The 17,296-nt window shown below is 45.5% G+C and overlaps 1 long non-coding RNA gene across 1 annotated transcript; it reads left to right on the top strand.

The window, feature by feature from the left end:
* Window positions 1-12,365: 12,365 nt before the first annotated feature.
* Window positions 12,366-15,284, top strand: LOC125941396 (uncharacterized). The gene is made up of 3 exons (XR_007464236.1): window positions 12,366-12,549; window positions 14,239-14,280; window positions 15,102-15,284. It is a non-coding gene; the product is annotated as an uncharacterized LOC125941396 (long non-coding RNA).
* The last annotated feature ends 2,012 nt before the right edge of the window (window positions 15,285-17,296 follow it).

Genomic DNA, 17,296 nt, shown 5'->3' with positions numbered 1-17,296 from the left:
ATTATTGGCCTTAGTGAGGTTAGAAGAACTGGTGATGCTTACACAGTGCTGACTAACGGTCACGTCCTCTGCTACAGAGGTCTTCCAGATAAGAAAGAATCTGGGGTAGGATTTCTAGTGCATAACAACATACCGGGCAACATTGATGAATTCTACAGCATAAATGAGAGGGTAGCAGTTGTAGTACTAAAGCTGAATAGGAGGTACAAAATGAAGGTAGTACAAGCCTATGCACCAACCTCTAGCCACGATGATGAAGAAATAGAACAGTTTTATGAAGATGTTGAACTAGCAATGAAATAATCATTGATTGCTTTTAATTAGTGAAATTTTTAATTATTACTTGAATGGCAAACATTTACATTACAAAGTTGTAGGACACCTCAAAACACATCCGAATCAAGCATTTATTTCGGGCTGAAGTGTGCCTGGCTGTTTTTTCTAAGAAAAAACTAAAGCCCGAGAAATATGAAATAGATACGCGCTCGCGCGCCGCTACTCAAGCGCCTTCAAACAACCTTTGGAAGATATACGGATGCATTTGTTTATCGCCGCATCGTACAAGACTTCGTCATGTAGGATGGCTCGAGAGGTATCGCTACCTAACTAGCGTGGTCCCATAAGTGTCAGATCTGCGCCGTCACGGTTTCCCTGCTTCAAAATCCCCCCCCCCCCCTACCGCTCCGCTACGCTTATCAATGAGTCAACAGCGTGTTCCAATGATGCCGCAAGCATCAAATAGCGTGACGCCCTGTATCGAGCTGCCGCCGCTAGTAAAGCCCTGTATCCGTGGCTATTCGCTTGGAAGCGCTTGAGTAGCGGCGCGCGAGCGCGCATCTATTTCATATTTCACGTATTTCGCGGGCTTTAGTTTTTTTCTTAGAAAAAAACAACCAGGCACACTTCAGCACGAAATAAATGCTTGATTCGGAGGTGCTTTGAGGTGCCCTGCAACTTTGTAATTTAAATGTTTGCAATTCAAGCAATAATTAAAAAGTTCACTAATTAAAAGCAATCAAATATTTAATACTTCGCGATGAAAAAAATACTGGCCGTAAGTACACACGCCTGGCGCTACTATGCAGTCGGTACAATTTGTCTAGCGCTCTTGGTCTTTTTTAAAGCTTGGTCCAACTTAACGGGGACAGCCTGTGTGTGTGTGTGTGTGTGTGTGTGTGTGTGTGTGTGTGTGTGTGTGTGTGTGTGTGTGTGTGTGTGTGTGTGTGTGTGTGTGTGTGTGTGTGTGTGTGTGTGTGTGTGTGTGTGTGTGTGTGTGTGTGTGTGTGTGTGTGTGTGTGTGTGTGTGTGTGTGTAAGAAAATAGGCAACAATTTGCAGTTGGCGATGGTGTTGTAAATCTGTTTCCGTCAGCGGATTACACGCGCGAGACGCACCACAGAGACGTTATTTGGCGTGTCCAACAATGCCGTCTCCGAATGAAATTACTTCCGCAGCTGCTTACTCATATTCTACGCCACTGCAGTATAGGGTTGAGTGTAGTTATGTGTTTTCTACGTCTCACAGCTGGCAGTGCACGAAATTAAATGTTTCACCTTTAAAAGAGGGGCTCTTAACGTGCGATTGCACGGCAGGGCCGTGGCAGCGCGGCCGCGCGCTGCCGAAGCGAGAGGGTGGCTCCATAGAGAAAGGAATTCAACTTCTTTCTCTATGGTGGCTCCGTATAGCAGACGACGCGCGGCATGCACCGCCCCTGCATCGTTTCGCGCATGCGCTTGCTTTTCGCCGCTTCCCGTGCATGGCGCTGCGCGGAGCGTGAGCCACGCGCTCGCGTGTTCCCTCTAACAGTGGACCGACCTGTACGTCGACGTCGAATACAAGACGTGGGATGCCATCCTTCCGTACGTGACCTTCGCATACAACACGGCCGTGCAAGAAACGACGCACATGGCGCCGTTCAACCTGGTCTACGGAAGGAACCCGGCAACGACGCTTGACGCCATGCTACCAGACGTCGCTGACGAAGAAAATCTCGACGTTGCCACTTATTGGCAGCGTGCCGAAGAAGGTCGACAGCTCGCCCGCCTGCTCATCAAGAACCAGCAGAGAACCGACAGCCGACACTACAATCTTCGACGACGCTACGTCGAGTACCAGCCCGGAGACCGTGTTTGGGTCTGGACACCGATACGCCGACGAGGAATTAGCGAGAAACTCTTACGTCGCTATTTCGGACCATATATGATCATCCGACGTATTGGCGCACTGGACTATGACGTCGTGCCAGACGGTATTTCGCAATCACAGCGGCGCCGCGCACGACCTGAAGTCGTCCACGTGGTGCGTGTTAAGCCTTTCTACGCCCGCTGACGAACTTAGGTCCTTTGTTGCTTTGTTATTCCCTTTCTGTACGCGCGGTTTTGTTTTCGCTTTCGTGTTTGTAGCATCGGGACGATGCTTTTTAAGGGGAGGGTATTGACACGTATACATGTTTATCTTTCACCGGTGGCCGCTTCCCACCGGTTAACAAATGTTAAACGTTATTGCTCGGCGCAGGACGCGCCTGTATCGGAAGTTTCTAGAACGTTATAGATGCTTCTTTTCGTTGCCTGTTTTCACCGACGCTTATGTTATCTGATTGTGTGACCGACGCGAATTGTCTAGAACTTTCTGGAAGACACGCGGGCATCAGGGATAAATCTGGAACCTTCGATGACTCAGGTATAAAAGCCGACGCGCTTCGCCGCTGATCAGATTTTCGACGATCGCCGACTGTGTTCGCCGCTATCGTTGTGCTTTGAGTGTAGCTTGCTTTTGTGGGCACAGGTTCGCCCAATAAACAACCAGTTTCGTCATACACAGTTTTGCGACTGTTTTCTCTACCGTCACTACTACGTGACAATATTGTATGTTAGTTTGTTCAAGTCCCTTTGATGTGCGGAGTATGCGTCATTTTGTGGCGCCTCATGTTAGGCAGGTGAAGTGCAGCCAATCCGAAAGGTTTGGCGCAATAGCGGTAGGTTTAGTGGCAAAAGAAGCCGTACAATAGGAAATATATTTTTCGTGTGTTGTTTGAGTTAATCATGCATAATCAGCGTATACGCATCATGTGAGATGAGGACTTTTCCAAGTTTTTGTGGCATCGCGTGAAAGATAGCTGAAGTCAGTGCGGCCTGAAAAAAGTTTTGAGCAATGACACAGTGTTATTAAGGGAGATAGAGCCGAAAAGGATTAGAATAGCCTTACTTCAGAGCGCTTCAGAACTACGCCATCTAACAAACCTATGTAACTCGAATTATCAGCGCTTGTATCTTCTATTGTTAATAAATTTCTCTTGCTTCGAAAAGGCCTGCTATGCTGCAGCAGAATGCCTTTGTTGCATCTTCTTCCTCAAGTGTTTTAGCATTTGATCGTCTTGTAGAAATAATTTTCGCACATGGCTCGTTCACAATAGAATAGTCTTTACTGCGAAAGCCTAATCACCTCTTCGGGAGGTCATCATGTCACACAGTGTTAAAGGTAGCCGGTAGTAAAACGTGTGCCTTAAAACCTTAAATATGGCTTTCTGATTTCGATACCGAACTTGGTGATCACAAAAGCTGTGGCTGGCGAGCGCTGCGGCAACAAAGTAAATAATTACGAACAGCTGTGCAAGTAGCTTGTGGCATGCAGAAAGTCACAGACTGCGTGATTAGCGCAGTCACAGGTGTCCTTTCTGCTTTCAAACGCCTGAGACTTTCACTGGCGCTGTAATATAATTTGGCCCTTTGAACTGTGCCATTAATGCGGTGCTTTCAAACATCGGATACATTGACGTGCCATCTTGAAACAACATTAAATGAGGTGACTCCCTGCGGCTTAGAAATAATGAATGGAAAGTGAAACTGTGAGGTTTTCTCAGGCACTAAATATTTAAAGGCTCACCGCCAAAGGTGCGTTAAGGAGCAGAGAAAGGTGTACGTATGGATGGATGGATGCAATGAGCATCCCCTTTGAAACAGGGCGGTTGGTTGTGCCACACAAGGGGCACTATAACGTAAAATGATTCCAAACTGTTTTGATTCCAAACTCCTGACGTCAAATTTGCGCAACCACCAACGCAAGTATAAGGCGATGACCCGCAGCCTTGTCTGAACAACCCAATCAAACTCTCGCCTCGTTTATAGGAGGTCACCTTTGTTCGCTTTGAAAACGAATAACATTGTCTACACTCAGCGGTTTTTCTTATCTGATTGGCTGACAAGAGGCGAGAATCATCGTCTAATGGAAAGGGTTTCGATGGGGCCGAGCCAGCACAGTGACAATCGATAACTGCATGAAGAGGGTGGTGCCAGTTTCTCCGATTGGTCCGCTTCGCCTTACTTAGCTTGCGGTAGATGGTCGAAAATCGCTACGGCGTGCAACGGAAGGATAAGAATGCCGCCAAAACAGATCCTCAGCAAGGAAGAGTTGGCAGAGCGATGTCGTATGCATGCCGTAAGGGCTCGATAACGTTTTACTGCCACGCAAAAAGGTTTATCATACGCAAATTAATAGACGCTCACCGGCAGGTGCGAGTAGCGAGGGCCTGAGCGATCGGCGGGCAGCCATCTTTTATTCCTTTCGGAACGGGGCAGTCTGTAGCTCTTCAGAAAAATTTTCAGTTTTGTTCGGCATAATGCATTTTTTTTCGCGTACACGTCACTTGGGCATGGTGAGATTTTGCGATTTTGTGACGTCGCGTCACAGACAGGCGAAGTGGGCGTAGCCAGGAAACATAGGACCAATAGCAGAGGGCTAATGGTGAAAAGGCGTCGAATTAGGAATGATTATTTTTCTTTCGTGTGGTTTTATCATGGATAATCAGTTTGTACACGTTATATCAGATGGGGAGCTATCGCGGTTTTCGTGACGTCGCGTGACAGACAGGCGAAGTTGGGAGTGGCCCGAAAATGTTTTGGCCAATCGTGGAGGCTGATTGCAGAAATGGGAATGAAAACAGTTTGGAATCATTTTACGTTATAGCGCCCAAGCTCTTGTTTTTGTTGTGCCTGTTGTCTTACCGAGCTTTAACTGTGATGGTGACAATGATTTCTTGGTATCCCATTTGAAACGGGGCGGTGATAAATAGTCGCCTAGCCTGCTGTAATCGTTTTCACGTGCACCATCTATCGGCGCCACCCCGAAGCCTGCGCGAGGGCTCCGAGAGGCACGGCGCGCCTTTGCATGCGCTGAGAAACGCATCATGTGGTAGACGGGATCGTTTCCCCCGCTAACGACACGACCTACAGGTCCGTGTGTGGCCTCCGAAACGAGATCCGTAGAGCACCAGTGCGTGCTAACCCTCAGAATTGTTCGCTCTGTGGCCGCACATATAGTGGCACATACTCAGTGACCTGTGCTGGCGAGCGGTTCATTGAAGAGTGGCACAAACCCAGTGCATACGCGACGCAGCTTACAAACACGTGCACTAAAAATGGCAAGTACTCAGTAAATTTGTGGCTCAGCTTGATAAAGCATCAGGCTCCTGCCGTTGAGGAAACCGTGTGAATTGGGTTAAATGCTTGCAGCACTGGAATAAATTTTGAAGGTTTTATAATGGTACAATCGGCTCGTCGAAATCGCCCATCGTGAAATCGACAGGTCGAAGTGCCGCCGGGCTCCTTTGCCGCTGCACGCATAAGCTCCGCTAATAAGCTGCACGTAATCAAGCCACGCTAAGGGAAATAGCCATCAGTAACAAAGCGACAGGTAGTGAGCGTGTGGAAGGCGGCGCGATAAGGTAGTCGCCGTGGCCATGGTTTATTTAGACCGGCCAGCCACGTTACCGCGGTAACTCGGTAGCTGCAGATACCGCGGCCGCTTATGTCGAGTTCGCTAGCATGGTCCTTTTCTCGCGCTCCCTGCACGTGAACCATCTTCGCCAGCTATGGACGCGATATTTGCGCTGCTACAGGCCGTTGAGGGGAGCAACGCTGAATACGGTGTCGTCGAATGGCGTGCTACAGGGGCAGTGGCGGAGAACTGCGAGTGTCGTTGTGCCTTGTTTTCCTTGCTGATTCATGCTGATCACCATTTGAGGTGCGGGTACGGTTCTACACAGCGGTGTATTGTGACAACGAGCAAGACCATGGTCTCAAGATGGCGTAGTCAGTCCGGCCTCTGCTATTTTGTTGCGTAATTTGGCAGGGCTTTCGTCAGAGGGCCCGTGATACAGAAAGATGCTATCGTCGTTGGTAGTATCGGGGTGACCCAATCCAAGATAGATGTACCAGGCAACACCGGCACCGTAGGTTGTGAGCGAGGCGGCGCCACAGTGATGCCGTAGTGCCAAATAACAACCTACCGCAGGTTATCGTAGATGCGTGCGCCTGGTAAAAGTCAGAGCTCTGAAAGAAGGTCATCAGGCAGCTCGCGACTGGCGTGGAGAAAGCGCAAGTGTTCGCCACTCAAATTGTTGACATTGAAGTGATTCTCGAGCTGAAGAAACCAAACGGCAATGCTGCTCCTGCATAACTTCGCTAGGCCATGCATCCGCGGAAGGCGTTTGCACAGAACGCCGTAAGGCTCGCCTTGTGCTGCTTGGGGCGAAATCTCGAAGGCTTGCGGTGGGTTGCGGTGGTCGCTGAAGGCATCGCGAAGGTTGTGCTTCTGTCGTCGCCATGCCTGTGAGGGTGAAATCGGTGCCTAGTGGAGCCAGTGGAGAGCCTTTGAATAGGTGATGTGTAAGATACCCCCGAACGGACAGCAGATATCTTGCGGGGAAAAAATGGGTGTGGCTTAGCTTTGGGTAACCCTGGTTGATAGCACAAGCTTCACTGCCCTGGCTAGGCCCATTGTCGAGCTGTGGCTGAGGTGTGGTTTCACAGTGATATATAGACATGTTTGCAATGAATACAGTGTCCATTCGTCATTTTTTATGCCTATGAAGACACTGCGGTGATCAGTAAAGCAGTTCGACTTGGTTGCAACTCGCAGCTGGGCCCAACTATACTCGGGCAACGGCGGCAATATCTCCTTTCAGGGCGCCGTAAAGGCCTAAATATAGTTCGGCAAGCGTGAACGCGCGCACACGTCATGTCACGTTGGCGAGAACAACAGCTGCTATAGTTACACCGATGGTTCGACGTACTGGTGCCGCCAACGTAACCGGACGTGCGGCCAATGCGCTCCGACGCTCCCGGCGTCTGATGACGCTCGCCCGCGTGCCGATAACGTCGGACTATAAACGCGCTCTAATACGGTCTTGTGGTTTGACCTCTAGCTCTCAAGGTGGAAACTGTTGAGTCGCCGACGGCTGACAAAGGTAGCGTAATGAAGCTTTCGCTTCAATAGCCGAAAGCGCTTGCGTTTGGCCTAGTGAATTACTTGGAAAGAGTTGTCGAGCAGCTGCCTTTAAGATGAGGAGGAGACTCACGGACTGAGCAGGGTTTGATGCTGGGGCCGGCGCGTGCTGGCGATCGGCGCCGATGGACGCAGTCGATCTGGGACGACAAGCTGCGGAATGACGTGACGGTTCAAACGGTGACAGCCGTTGTGACTGAGTACTCGAGGTGGCGTAGGGAGCACAGACCGTTGCCCGCAAGTCCGTGTAGAAGTCGGTGCCGAAGGTAGCAGCCGGAGCCTGGAACATAGCCGCAGCCTGGACCCTTATTCATACGGACATGACTGTCCAACTGGATGAACCAGATGTCCGGCATGTGGATGTAGTATTCGCGGACACGCTACAACCGCGGCATGTCTGGAGCACCGCATGAGGCTAAGTCACTCTCACCTTGGCAGAGTCGCTGCGTTGAGGCTGTTTTGGCTGGGCTCTGTCGTACAGTGTCTGCGATATGAGGGAGGCGGCGTGAAGAGATAACCACCGTGGCCAAGCTTTATTTATGCCGCCCAGCCATGGTGCCGCGGGGTCTCGGGAGCTGCCGATACCGCGACCGCTCAGGTCGAGCGCTCTAACATGTTCGTTTTCTCATTCTACCTCCACGGGAGCCGTCTTCGCCTTCACCGGCTATGGACGCGATAGTCGTTCCGCTACAATCTACTCTTTTGTATTATCAGAATAGAGCAGACATGTGACACACACAGTTACTTGTTGAGAGACGGTAAACCCACCAGTCTGTGGGTCTGTGGTAGATGTATGAGAGGCTGACCGTTGTTAATGTCTTGGTAGAGTGTCGCGGAAGCAGAAGCTCAAAGAATAAAGTACTTGTTATCATCGCCGCTAGAGCGATAGCGGCGGCGCGACTATCATGACCGCTTGTTATATTAACACAGTCATGTGGCCACCGGGCTGCATTCCACGACGAGCGTCATGGAATAAACCACGTTTGGTTTTGCTTACGCCTTCTTCCTTCGTCTGCGGTTTCCCCCCGACGAAAACACGACATTGGCGACGAGGATCGGATCCTGACCAATTCTGCGGCAAGCTGACATGGCAATGGAAGGTCCGGCAGCGGCGGGTGCACTGACGCAACTCGTGGGTCGACTGGGACACATCGAGCCTTTTGACGAGTCCGCAAGCGACTGGCCGTCGTACGAGGAACGTTTGTCGTCGTTTCTTCAGGTCAACCGAATCCCCGAGAACGACAAGGAACACGCTTTTTTGAGTCTCATAGGCCCAAACACGTACAGTCTTCTCAAGTCGTTGACCGCGCCGGAATAGTCGTCAGCTAAAGGTTTCGAGTTTTTAAAGAAACTTCTTGGTGACCATTTGTCACCGAAGCCGTCGGTAATTAGCGAACGCACAAAATTTCACAGAAGAGTGCAGCTTGCAATAGCCCCATTTTCTCGACAGAAGAAGGGCTGTTGATTTGGGTCCCACGTATGACAAGGGCAGTTCAAGGAAGCGTTACAGGGCCCCGTGCCCACAGGGGATATGTGCCATTGATCTTGGACCCTTTCTGCACTGCCTCCAGGGTCGGCCCACTTGATCTGCCCCTATATCTGCCTTTTGAACGTCGCTATTGGAAGTGGCAAATAAAACTTCAGCTGAACTAGAAGTTACAGCTTGAGTGATATTGTCAAGAAACATTGGGAAGAACTCAGAAGCAATATTTTTTTTTAATTTGTTTGTAGAGTAACTAGCGTATGTAGTAAAGGGTTCGTGCCAGGGACCGCATTTTTTTCAAGTTTGGCTGGTTGCTCGAATGATCTCGTTTTGTTCTCGCAACTTGTCGTAATTTGTTTTTTTGATGTGTGGCAAAGCCAGTGTCAAGCAGACACCATTTACTCCTTTGTTTGCTCATATGTTTTGTTTATATCAAGTACAATGTATTGCATGTACAGTACGTTATATTGCACTCTACGTTCATACCACAGCTGTACTCGTTCCTACGGGTGACTAAATTTCATTTTCAACTTGCCGGCATGTTCTCGTTTTGAGTGCCCGGATAACAGCATTTCATGCTTAAAAGAGTAGGCAACCTTAAACTTTGACCTAGGTGTTTCTTTTTCGCACTCGCATCCCGGCGTTGGTGTTCTGTGCTTTGGTAAGCAGTAATAAGTGATTTCTGATCAATTATAATTATTCCAGATACTTCAGTAAATCAACTTGAACTAAGCTTATGCTTTGATATCATGTCTATAAAGAAACCGATGGATTTTGCACTGTACTACTTTTTTTCTTTGTTTCCTGATTTATTTTTAATCTCGTCTCAGCTAATTAGTTATAATTATCCCAGGCACTTCAACAAGTCAGCTTGCAACATATACTTTGATATCATATCTATAATGAAAGCCATGAATTCTGAACTGAATCATTTTTTTTTCCATTTTTCTGATTTACTTGAATTGCGACCCCGGTCGTCTCAGCTAGTTAAGTATAATTATTCCAGACACTTCAGTAACTCAACTTAAAACTAAACTTATGCTATGATATCATATCTGTAATGAAATTCGTGAATTTTGTACTGTACTATTTTTTTCGATTTATTTTCATCTCCTGATCATCTCAGGAGGTGAACCGGAAGTACTGCCCAAAGAACAAATGGCACTCGACGCTCCTGCCACTAAAAACTCCCGATACAGCTTTCTGTTGCTCAATACGTGCAACATAAAAGTGATTTTCTTCTTTTTCTTTTTTTTTTCCGAGCGTGAAAGAAGCCCACGAATACACGCAAAATTGCCGCACAACTAGCCGCTCGAGGCACTATGCGTGTATCCGTGTGCTTTCACGCTCGGAAAAACACTTTTATGTAGCACGTATTGGGCAACAGAAAGCTGTATCGGGAGTTTTTCCTGTTGCTCTATAATTTTCTGATCGACACTTTTCATCTAAATATAATACCTGAGAAGCTAATTAAAAAATTAATAATCAATAATTATAATTAATTAATTATTTATCTAATGAAAAAAATGAGTATATGTAAGCGACGGCAAACAGCATTACCTTGGTTCTATCCAGCTACGTAGCATTTGCATATATTTAAGTGTCGGTGCTAGAAAGTTGAGACGGCCTGTATATACTGGGTGTTCAAAATTATGCTTTACGAAAATTTAAAAAAAATCGCTTGTAGCAGGCAGCATAATTCTTATCGCTTAGCTTGGTTATTCGAAGAAACGGACATTAGTAACACAAGCAATTGAAACTAATATTCTAATAAATAACAAAAATTGACTAATGAACTTCTTAGTTAATTATCTTACGACACATATTGCAATATATGAATTGTAGCCGGTGAGTTTGCAAGACGCATCCACCTAAAATGAATTTCCAGGATAACACCAGTTTCGAGATATTATTGCGTGTATCTATGCGTGTATCCGTGTGCTTTCACGTCGGAAAAACACTTTTATGTAGCATGTATTGGGCAACAGAAAGCTGTATCGGGAATTTTTCCTGTTGCTCTATAATTTTCTGATTGACACTTTTCATCTAAATATAATACCTGAGAAGCTAATTAATAAATAATTAAATAATAATTAAGAATTATAATGATTATATAATTATTTATCTAATGAAAAAAATTGAGTATCTGTAAGCGACGGCAAACAACATTACCTTGGTTCTGTCCAGCTACGTGGTATTTGCATATATTTAAGGGTCGGTGCTAGAAAGTTGAGACGCCCTGTATATACTGGGTGTTCAAAATTATGCTTTACGAAAATTTAGTGTGGGACGAAATACATGGGCGTTTTAGTTACTTTTGTGCTTCAATGTATAAAACAGAATTTTGGTAACAAAGCAAGTATAACAACAGTGCATTTTTACGGCGAGTTTGATGGCGCATATCTCCAAACTGGTGTCATTCTGGAAATTCATTCCAAGTGGATACGCCTGACAAGCTCACCGGCTCCAATTCGTCAATCGCAATATGTGTCGTAAAGTAATAAAATAAGAAGTTAATTAGTTATTTCTTGTTAATTAGTTCAATCTATGTTTCGATTGCTCGTGCTACTAATGTCCGCCTCATCGATTAACCCAGCTCAATGATAAGAATTATGCTACCTGCCACAGGCGATTTCTAAAAATTCCGTAAAACTTAAAAATGACCACCCTGTATGTATATATATATATATATATATATATTATATATATATATATATATATATATATATACACAAAATTGGAGCACAAGACAAACGTCCCAACAGCAGTGACCAATGACCGATGATTGGGCACCTCCTGGATTCCCATCGACTTCTATTCTAAGTGGCCAGTGCCCTGTCTGTGTCAGAAAACGGCCTTGCCTCCATGTTAAATATGGGCAAGATGGTGGGAAAAGTAGTATGTAAGCATAATAAATAAATATGTTTTTTAAAGAGTGCGTTTTGTTTAGTTGTTAGCCCTTAGCGCACAATAAAATGAAACAAGTTTGGGTGATCTCTGCGACGTGGTGTCCATATTTACATGAAAGCCTAGGTCTATTCTGTAACACGTAGAGACGGGGTGCTGGCCAGTGTGCTGGGAAACTGCTTGGCCACCACGCACAATCTACGCTGTTATACTTTGCCGGTAGCAAATCGTAGCGCAGAAGCACAGGTACAAATGTTTAATCAATGGGACGGCATGCTGTCTACCGTTCGTCATGATGTCAAACTAACAAGCACGAACAGAGACAATTGTGTACGTTGCTGGTCCGTAGTTCATTTCGCGCCGGTTGCTTCACGTATTAAAATAAACATTTCTTTTTAATACAAACGACTAAAACTGTGCGCGCACACAGGGCGCGACATTTGCGACGTTTGAATTTTGCACTATTTCCCGCGCGCTCCGTACGTGACCGGCCGGCGCACTGCGTTACCGCGATAAAGAAAATAGTTCCTCAAGGAAGCTAAGCAGAAAACTTTCACACTTTGCAAAACACAGAAATTGTTAAGAAATACCATTATATTACAAGATTTGTTAATAAATATGGCAATTTGTATCTATGAAAGCGTGGATTTGTATGCGCGTTTTTGTGTGAATGCGCGCTTGCGCTGTTGACTCTGGCGGATTCCAGAACTTTGTGCGTGCGGCGTATGTGTGCGGGTTGCGTGATGAGTTTGCTGCGTTTTCTGTGCCCTTTGCCTCGCTGTGACATCTTTGGTATATTACAACTTATTGCTCGGTCTTAATGGGCTACACGTTGCCTCGAAGATCACCATGATCGCCTCCGACTCAGCCACATCGAAGGTGAGTGGGTGTTTCGAATTCCACTTGCTCACGCTATCAGCAAACGTGCGTACAGAGCCCGTGCGTGTCTTCCACGCGCCTCTGTGCTCGTTTTCATTACTAGTACTATCCTTCCGTTGCGAGAATTGGTTGTGCAGCACTAGATTTGTGATATTGAGCATGGAGTTTTGTCCTGATTTAACTTCACAGCGCGCTTGCGGCGACGTAAAGCAGCTATGTGGAGCCAGCTAAAACAGGGCATGTTGTGTCACGGCCGGGCTCGACTGGCGCGCACGCTCGCTTCTTGCGAACGCGCGCGCCAGTCGAGCCCGGCCGTGGTTGTGCGCGCCACGATTTTTGGTACGGCGTTCCAGCACCGATTGAAATTAGCCTTATCAATGAGCGCTCGTGCTCTGCCGTTTTGGTGGGCAGCTATGTGGAGCCAGCTAAAACAGGGCATGTTGTGCGCGCCACGATGTTTGGTACGGTGTTCCAGCACCGATTGAAATTAGCCTTATTAATGAGCGCTCGTGCTTTGCCGTTTTCGTGGAAACAATGCGACGTGAAATAATCCGAACTGTACTGTAATCAAGTATATTTCGTTCACGCAACGCCGTCCATTGACGTGCATCTACTACATGGCGTGTCGGGATCGTCGAAAATATGCGCGGGGCGTTTTGCCGTTCTAATGTATTCTGCTGCGCTGTTCGCTTCAGGATCGAGTGCCCAGAGTCCGCTGACACGCCGTGCGGTAGACACGCGCTGTGGTGCGATAATAATAAAGAATTGCAATGGCGTATATGTGATTCTATGTGATAGGTGAGATAAAAAAGGGCTGATGCCAGTGAATGCTGTGAAATCATCAGGTTATGTGTGGTTTGTTTTCCGCCGGTACGCGCGCGGTGAACTTTTTTTTTAACCATTATCTCCCTTCGACGCCATCGAGTACTTCGCGCTAACGCCTTCGCGTAGGCGCTCTATATTCACGGAAAAGGCAGATTCTGTGGGATGCTATGTTCTGCTTTAGTAGGATGAAACATTCAAAATAATGTCATCGTGTGAAGTTTCAGCCTTTGGCCCTTCAGTAACTGATTGATATAACTAAGTTCGAAAATCAGTAAAGGAACGAGATGCTTGGGCATATTAGCCGTGTCGTCCCACTGTGCTCCCAGAGGCATGTAAGCGTTATCGACAAATGTCAAAAATTAGCAAGGCTTTTTATGAGATAGAAGCAGACAGCTATGTCAATAAGTTATTTTTGCTTTGAATTCACACACTAAAGAGGAGAGAGAGTTAAAGGGGAGCGTATCTTGTGATCTAAATGACGCTTTGCCATAAGCTTGGAACAATGGTTTGTTGGTGGAGCAGTTCTGTGGAATACTTAGAGAGTAAGCAAACTGCAGTAGCAGCAGTTAGACGGGGAGTAAAAAATGCAACACTGGTTTTATATGAACGAGCTACCTTTAAGATGTGGCCGCAACAGTTCATGCAGTAGATGAGCAAAAATAATTTTAAAATTTAGGAGAGAAATTAAAAATAAATTATTTGCCCACCTCACACTGCCAGTGGCAAGAGCAGCCATGCTTTAATGTTTTCAATCAGTCATTTATATCCATCCATTTATGTCGGCCTAATCGTCCATGTAGATGTTTTGATTGTTGCTTTTGAGTTATCGTGGCGTCACATTTTAATACTGACATCTGTTTTCAGAATCAAAATGAGCCTGGAGACGCCACAGCCGGAATGCGAAAGGTGAATTCTTTGGCCATTCATCGTCTAGCGTCACCATGATCAAATGCACTGTTGCCAGGAGAATGTATTGCTGGGAGGTATTCTCCTTAAGATTTAGTAAAAATGGTAGCATTAAGTGTCTCCTTTGCGATTTTGCATAACCTTTGATTTGCGAGTCGATTCATTTATTTGATGAGGTGGGCAGTTGGCACACCCTGTCTTTGTGTCTTATGTACACATTCAGCTGAGTAGGTCTGGGACACAGCAAGCGAATCTGATGTGTAGTGGTAATCGCATTAACGTCGACAGTTATCTTCCTGTTTGAGCTGCTTGCTACTGCTGCTTGCCAACACAAGCAGCAGTTGCCCACGATGGCGTGAAAGAGGTTCATTGAAGAATGGCACATACTCTGAGTCACATACCCAGAGATCCAAGCAGGTCCATCAGATGGTTATTAACCCACTTCCCGTCTACATAGCAGCCCTACCCATTAGGCCATTGACCACCAAGTGACACAAATTGGCTGGAAAATAGTTAGACAGACACCTGAAAGTATGTGAAGTATCCTAAAAATGCTACTTGCATTAAAGTTTTCAATGCTTTGGTTTACTTACTATTTTATTTTGTACTGGGTGAATCCTTGTTTTTCTGAAGCACATGGCATCCTAACAGCATAACAAGCTATGACATTAGTTTTAGTTGTTTTTATTAGTGACATTAGTTGACATTTTAGGTCTGGAGCAGACAGTATTTCTGTGATTTATTCGGAGTGTGGCTGTTGTGTAAATAATCCTTAAACTACCTCACTAATATTATTTACCTAAACGTGCCGTTTCACATAGGTTGGAGAAGTGCTCATTCAGATGATCCTGGCACAGCTTGCCATGGTGGACCAGGCAAGTTTGCAAGGGCCTTGATTCACCATGTGTTCACAGAGAACCTCATGGGCCACTCACTTCTCGGAAACAACACCACCAATAGGCAAAAAGAGGCTCTTGGCCTTATCAGGGTCAACGCTGTTATAGGCAAGTACCGTACATCCTTTTACCCATTGCATTTTTGCCTTCACATTTTGTACTTGGAATTACCAGCTTGCTATTAGCACAACAAATGACTTTCAAGTAGCCTGTGTCTGCAACTACGTGCTACAATAGCCTACTATTTGGAATGAATGTTCATTTGATCTCAAGTCTCTAACGCCTCCATACTAAAGTGCTAAATTTTAAAAGCAGCCTTAACTGCCAGAAGTGATTGGTGGCTCCAACTGACAAAGTTAGGTGTATTTGCGCATTAGTTGCACTACTTGACTGTCATTGCAATGAACAGTTGGAATGAAGCAACTACCAATCTGTAGTACCAATCTGTGAAGCTTGCTACCAATCTGGTGCTATAGCGGGTGTGCTTAAGTAGCCTGAAAGTGTTGTTATAATATAGGAATTGTGGAGAAGCTATGCTCAAGTGCAGTTACTGCTCAACTCGAGGGACAGCACTTCCACCAAATTTCAGCAATCAATATGGCCCTCCAGATTCTGTAACGCAAAACATAGTGGTTTCACCTATTTCAACAGACCACATTGAATTAAAGTTGCTCCTGTCTTGAAGGAGGTCCATGTGGTGGCAGACAGTAGCCTTTAAGCAGAGGGAGCTTAAGTTACGGGGCATAATTGTTTGGTTGTTTCGATCAAAGCAACAATAGGAACAGTTGCCAAATTCGTTGTCAACATTGCTATGTTTAGCAATGTCCATTCATTCTAGGCACTCAACCAATTAAGATCCAATTTATCACATTGTATTCTAGGATGTGGAAAAAACAAAGGTATTTATTTGACTTTTCCTCACGTTCCCATAAAATGATCAGTACTCAATAGGCCCTTGGCAGCTACTATATAAAGCTTCTTACAGAACATGAGGCATGTCCACAGCTCCCACTCTGAAATTGTTGGAAATGTCTCCTGCTTTCTTACTTCAAGGACGCACTTGCCTGTTTTCAGCGTTATTATAAACCAGTGCTCAAGTACTATGGGTTTAGATTTATCAAAGATTGAATGAGCTTTGTAGGTGTTCATGTTTAACCCTTTGAGGATCACATATTTTCCGGCAAACGTCCCCCAATTTAAGCGTTATATTTTTATTCTGGATTGTTCTTCAGTGACCTTTCCAGAAAAAAAATGGGTAAATAATTTTTTAGGTCACAAAGTGACAAAGGTTTCTTAGTGTCCGCTGTTTTACACCATGTTTATTGTAGCATGCAGGGCAAACTAGCATAATCACATTTTTTAAATGTAATGACACTCACAAAACATTAAACTAGGTGAATACTCCCAAACTACTGCAGTGATGGGCACCATAGAATAAAGAGAAAGATCAGTTTTGGAAGAAGCCAAGGGGCAACAGCACAATCAGGATTTTTGTAGAAGTCGCAGAAGGTTACAGAATCTGTAATGTGATGCTTGGGGACACTTCATTCTTAAAAGGTATGCTTATTTATATGTTCTTTCGCCGCCTCATATTTATGGTCGTGACCACACGATTTGTTTCCACCACTCTACATGCATGGCAGTGACCCTCAAAGGATTAGCAGAGCCAGTCCACTTGCATATTTCTCTTGTAAGACTGAGCATTTCTTCGTATTTCTTCTTCGCATTTATTTGTGTTAGTGTAACCAGGTCGGCGTGCAACTGCAGTAAATCCTCGTTATAAGCAGTATTTTGTTTTCAGTAGAGAGGCATAAGAATGGTCATCACGATGCGAGAAGTGCACTCCAGTAGCATATGAGCTTGTAAAACAAATTCAGATATACCACACTCAATTCTGGCCGCATAACCGTATTTGGAGCAACTCCTGCAAGGAAAAGTTCAATAAAGTGCTGCACATTTTGATTATGATTGTTGAGAGAACTAATTTTAGTTGCCAGTAGTCTACCTTTAAGTTTTTTCACCAACAGTATGAAGTCTTTTTTCCACCATTTTGTTCCTAAGCAAGCAACGTTCACATTTTCACATCAAGGATATTCATGAAGTTATTCTGCCACAGTGGG

This window comes from Dermacentor silvarum, chromosome 11, assembly GCF_013339745.2.
Source record: "Dermacentor silvarum isolate Dsil-2018 chromosome 11, BIME_Dsil_1.4, whole genome shotgun sequence".
In the NCBI taxonomy this organism is placed as follows: Eukaryota; Metazoa; Arthropoda; class Arachnida; order Ixodida; family Ixodidae; genus Dermacentor; species Dermacentor silvarum.
Note: the sequence above shows the minus strand (reverse complement) of the source record. Positions and strands in the feature narration are given on the sequence as shown.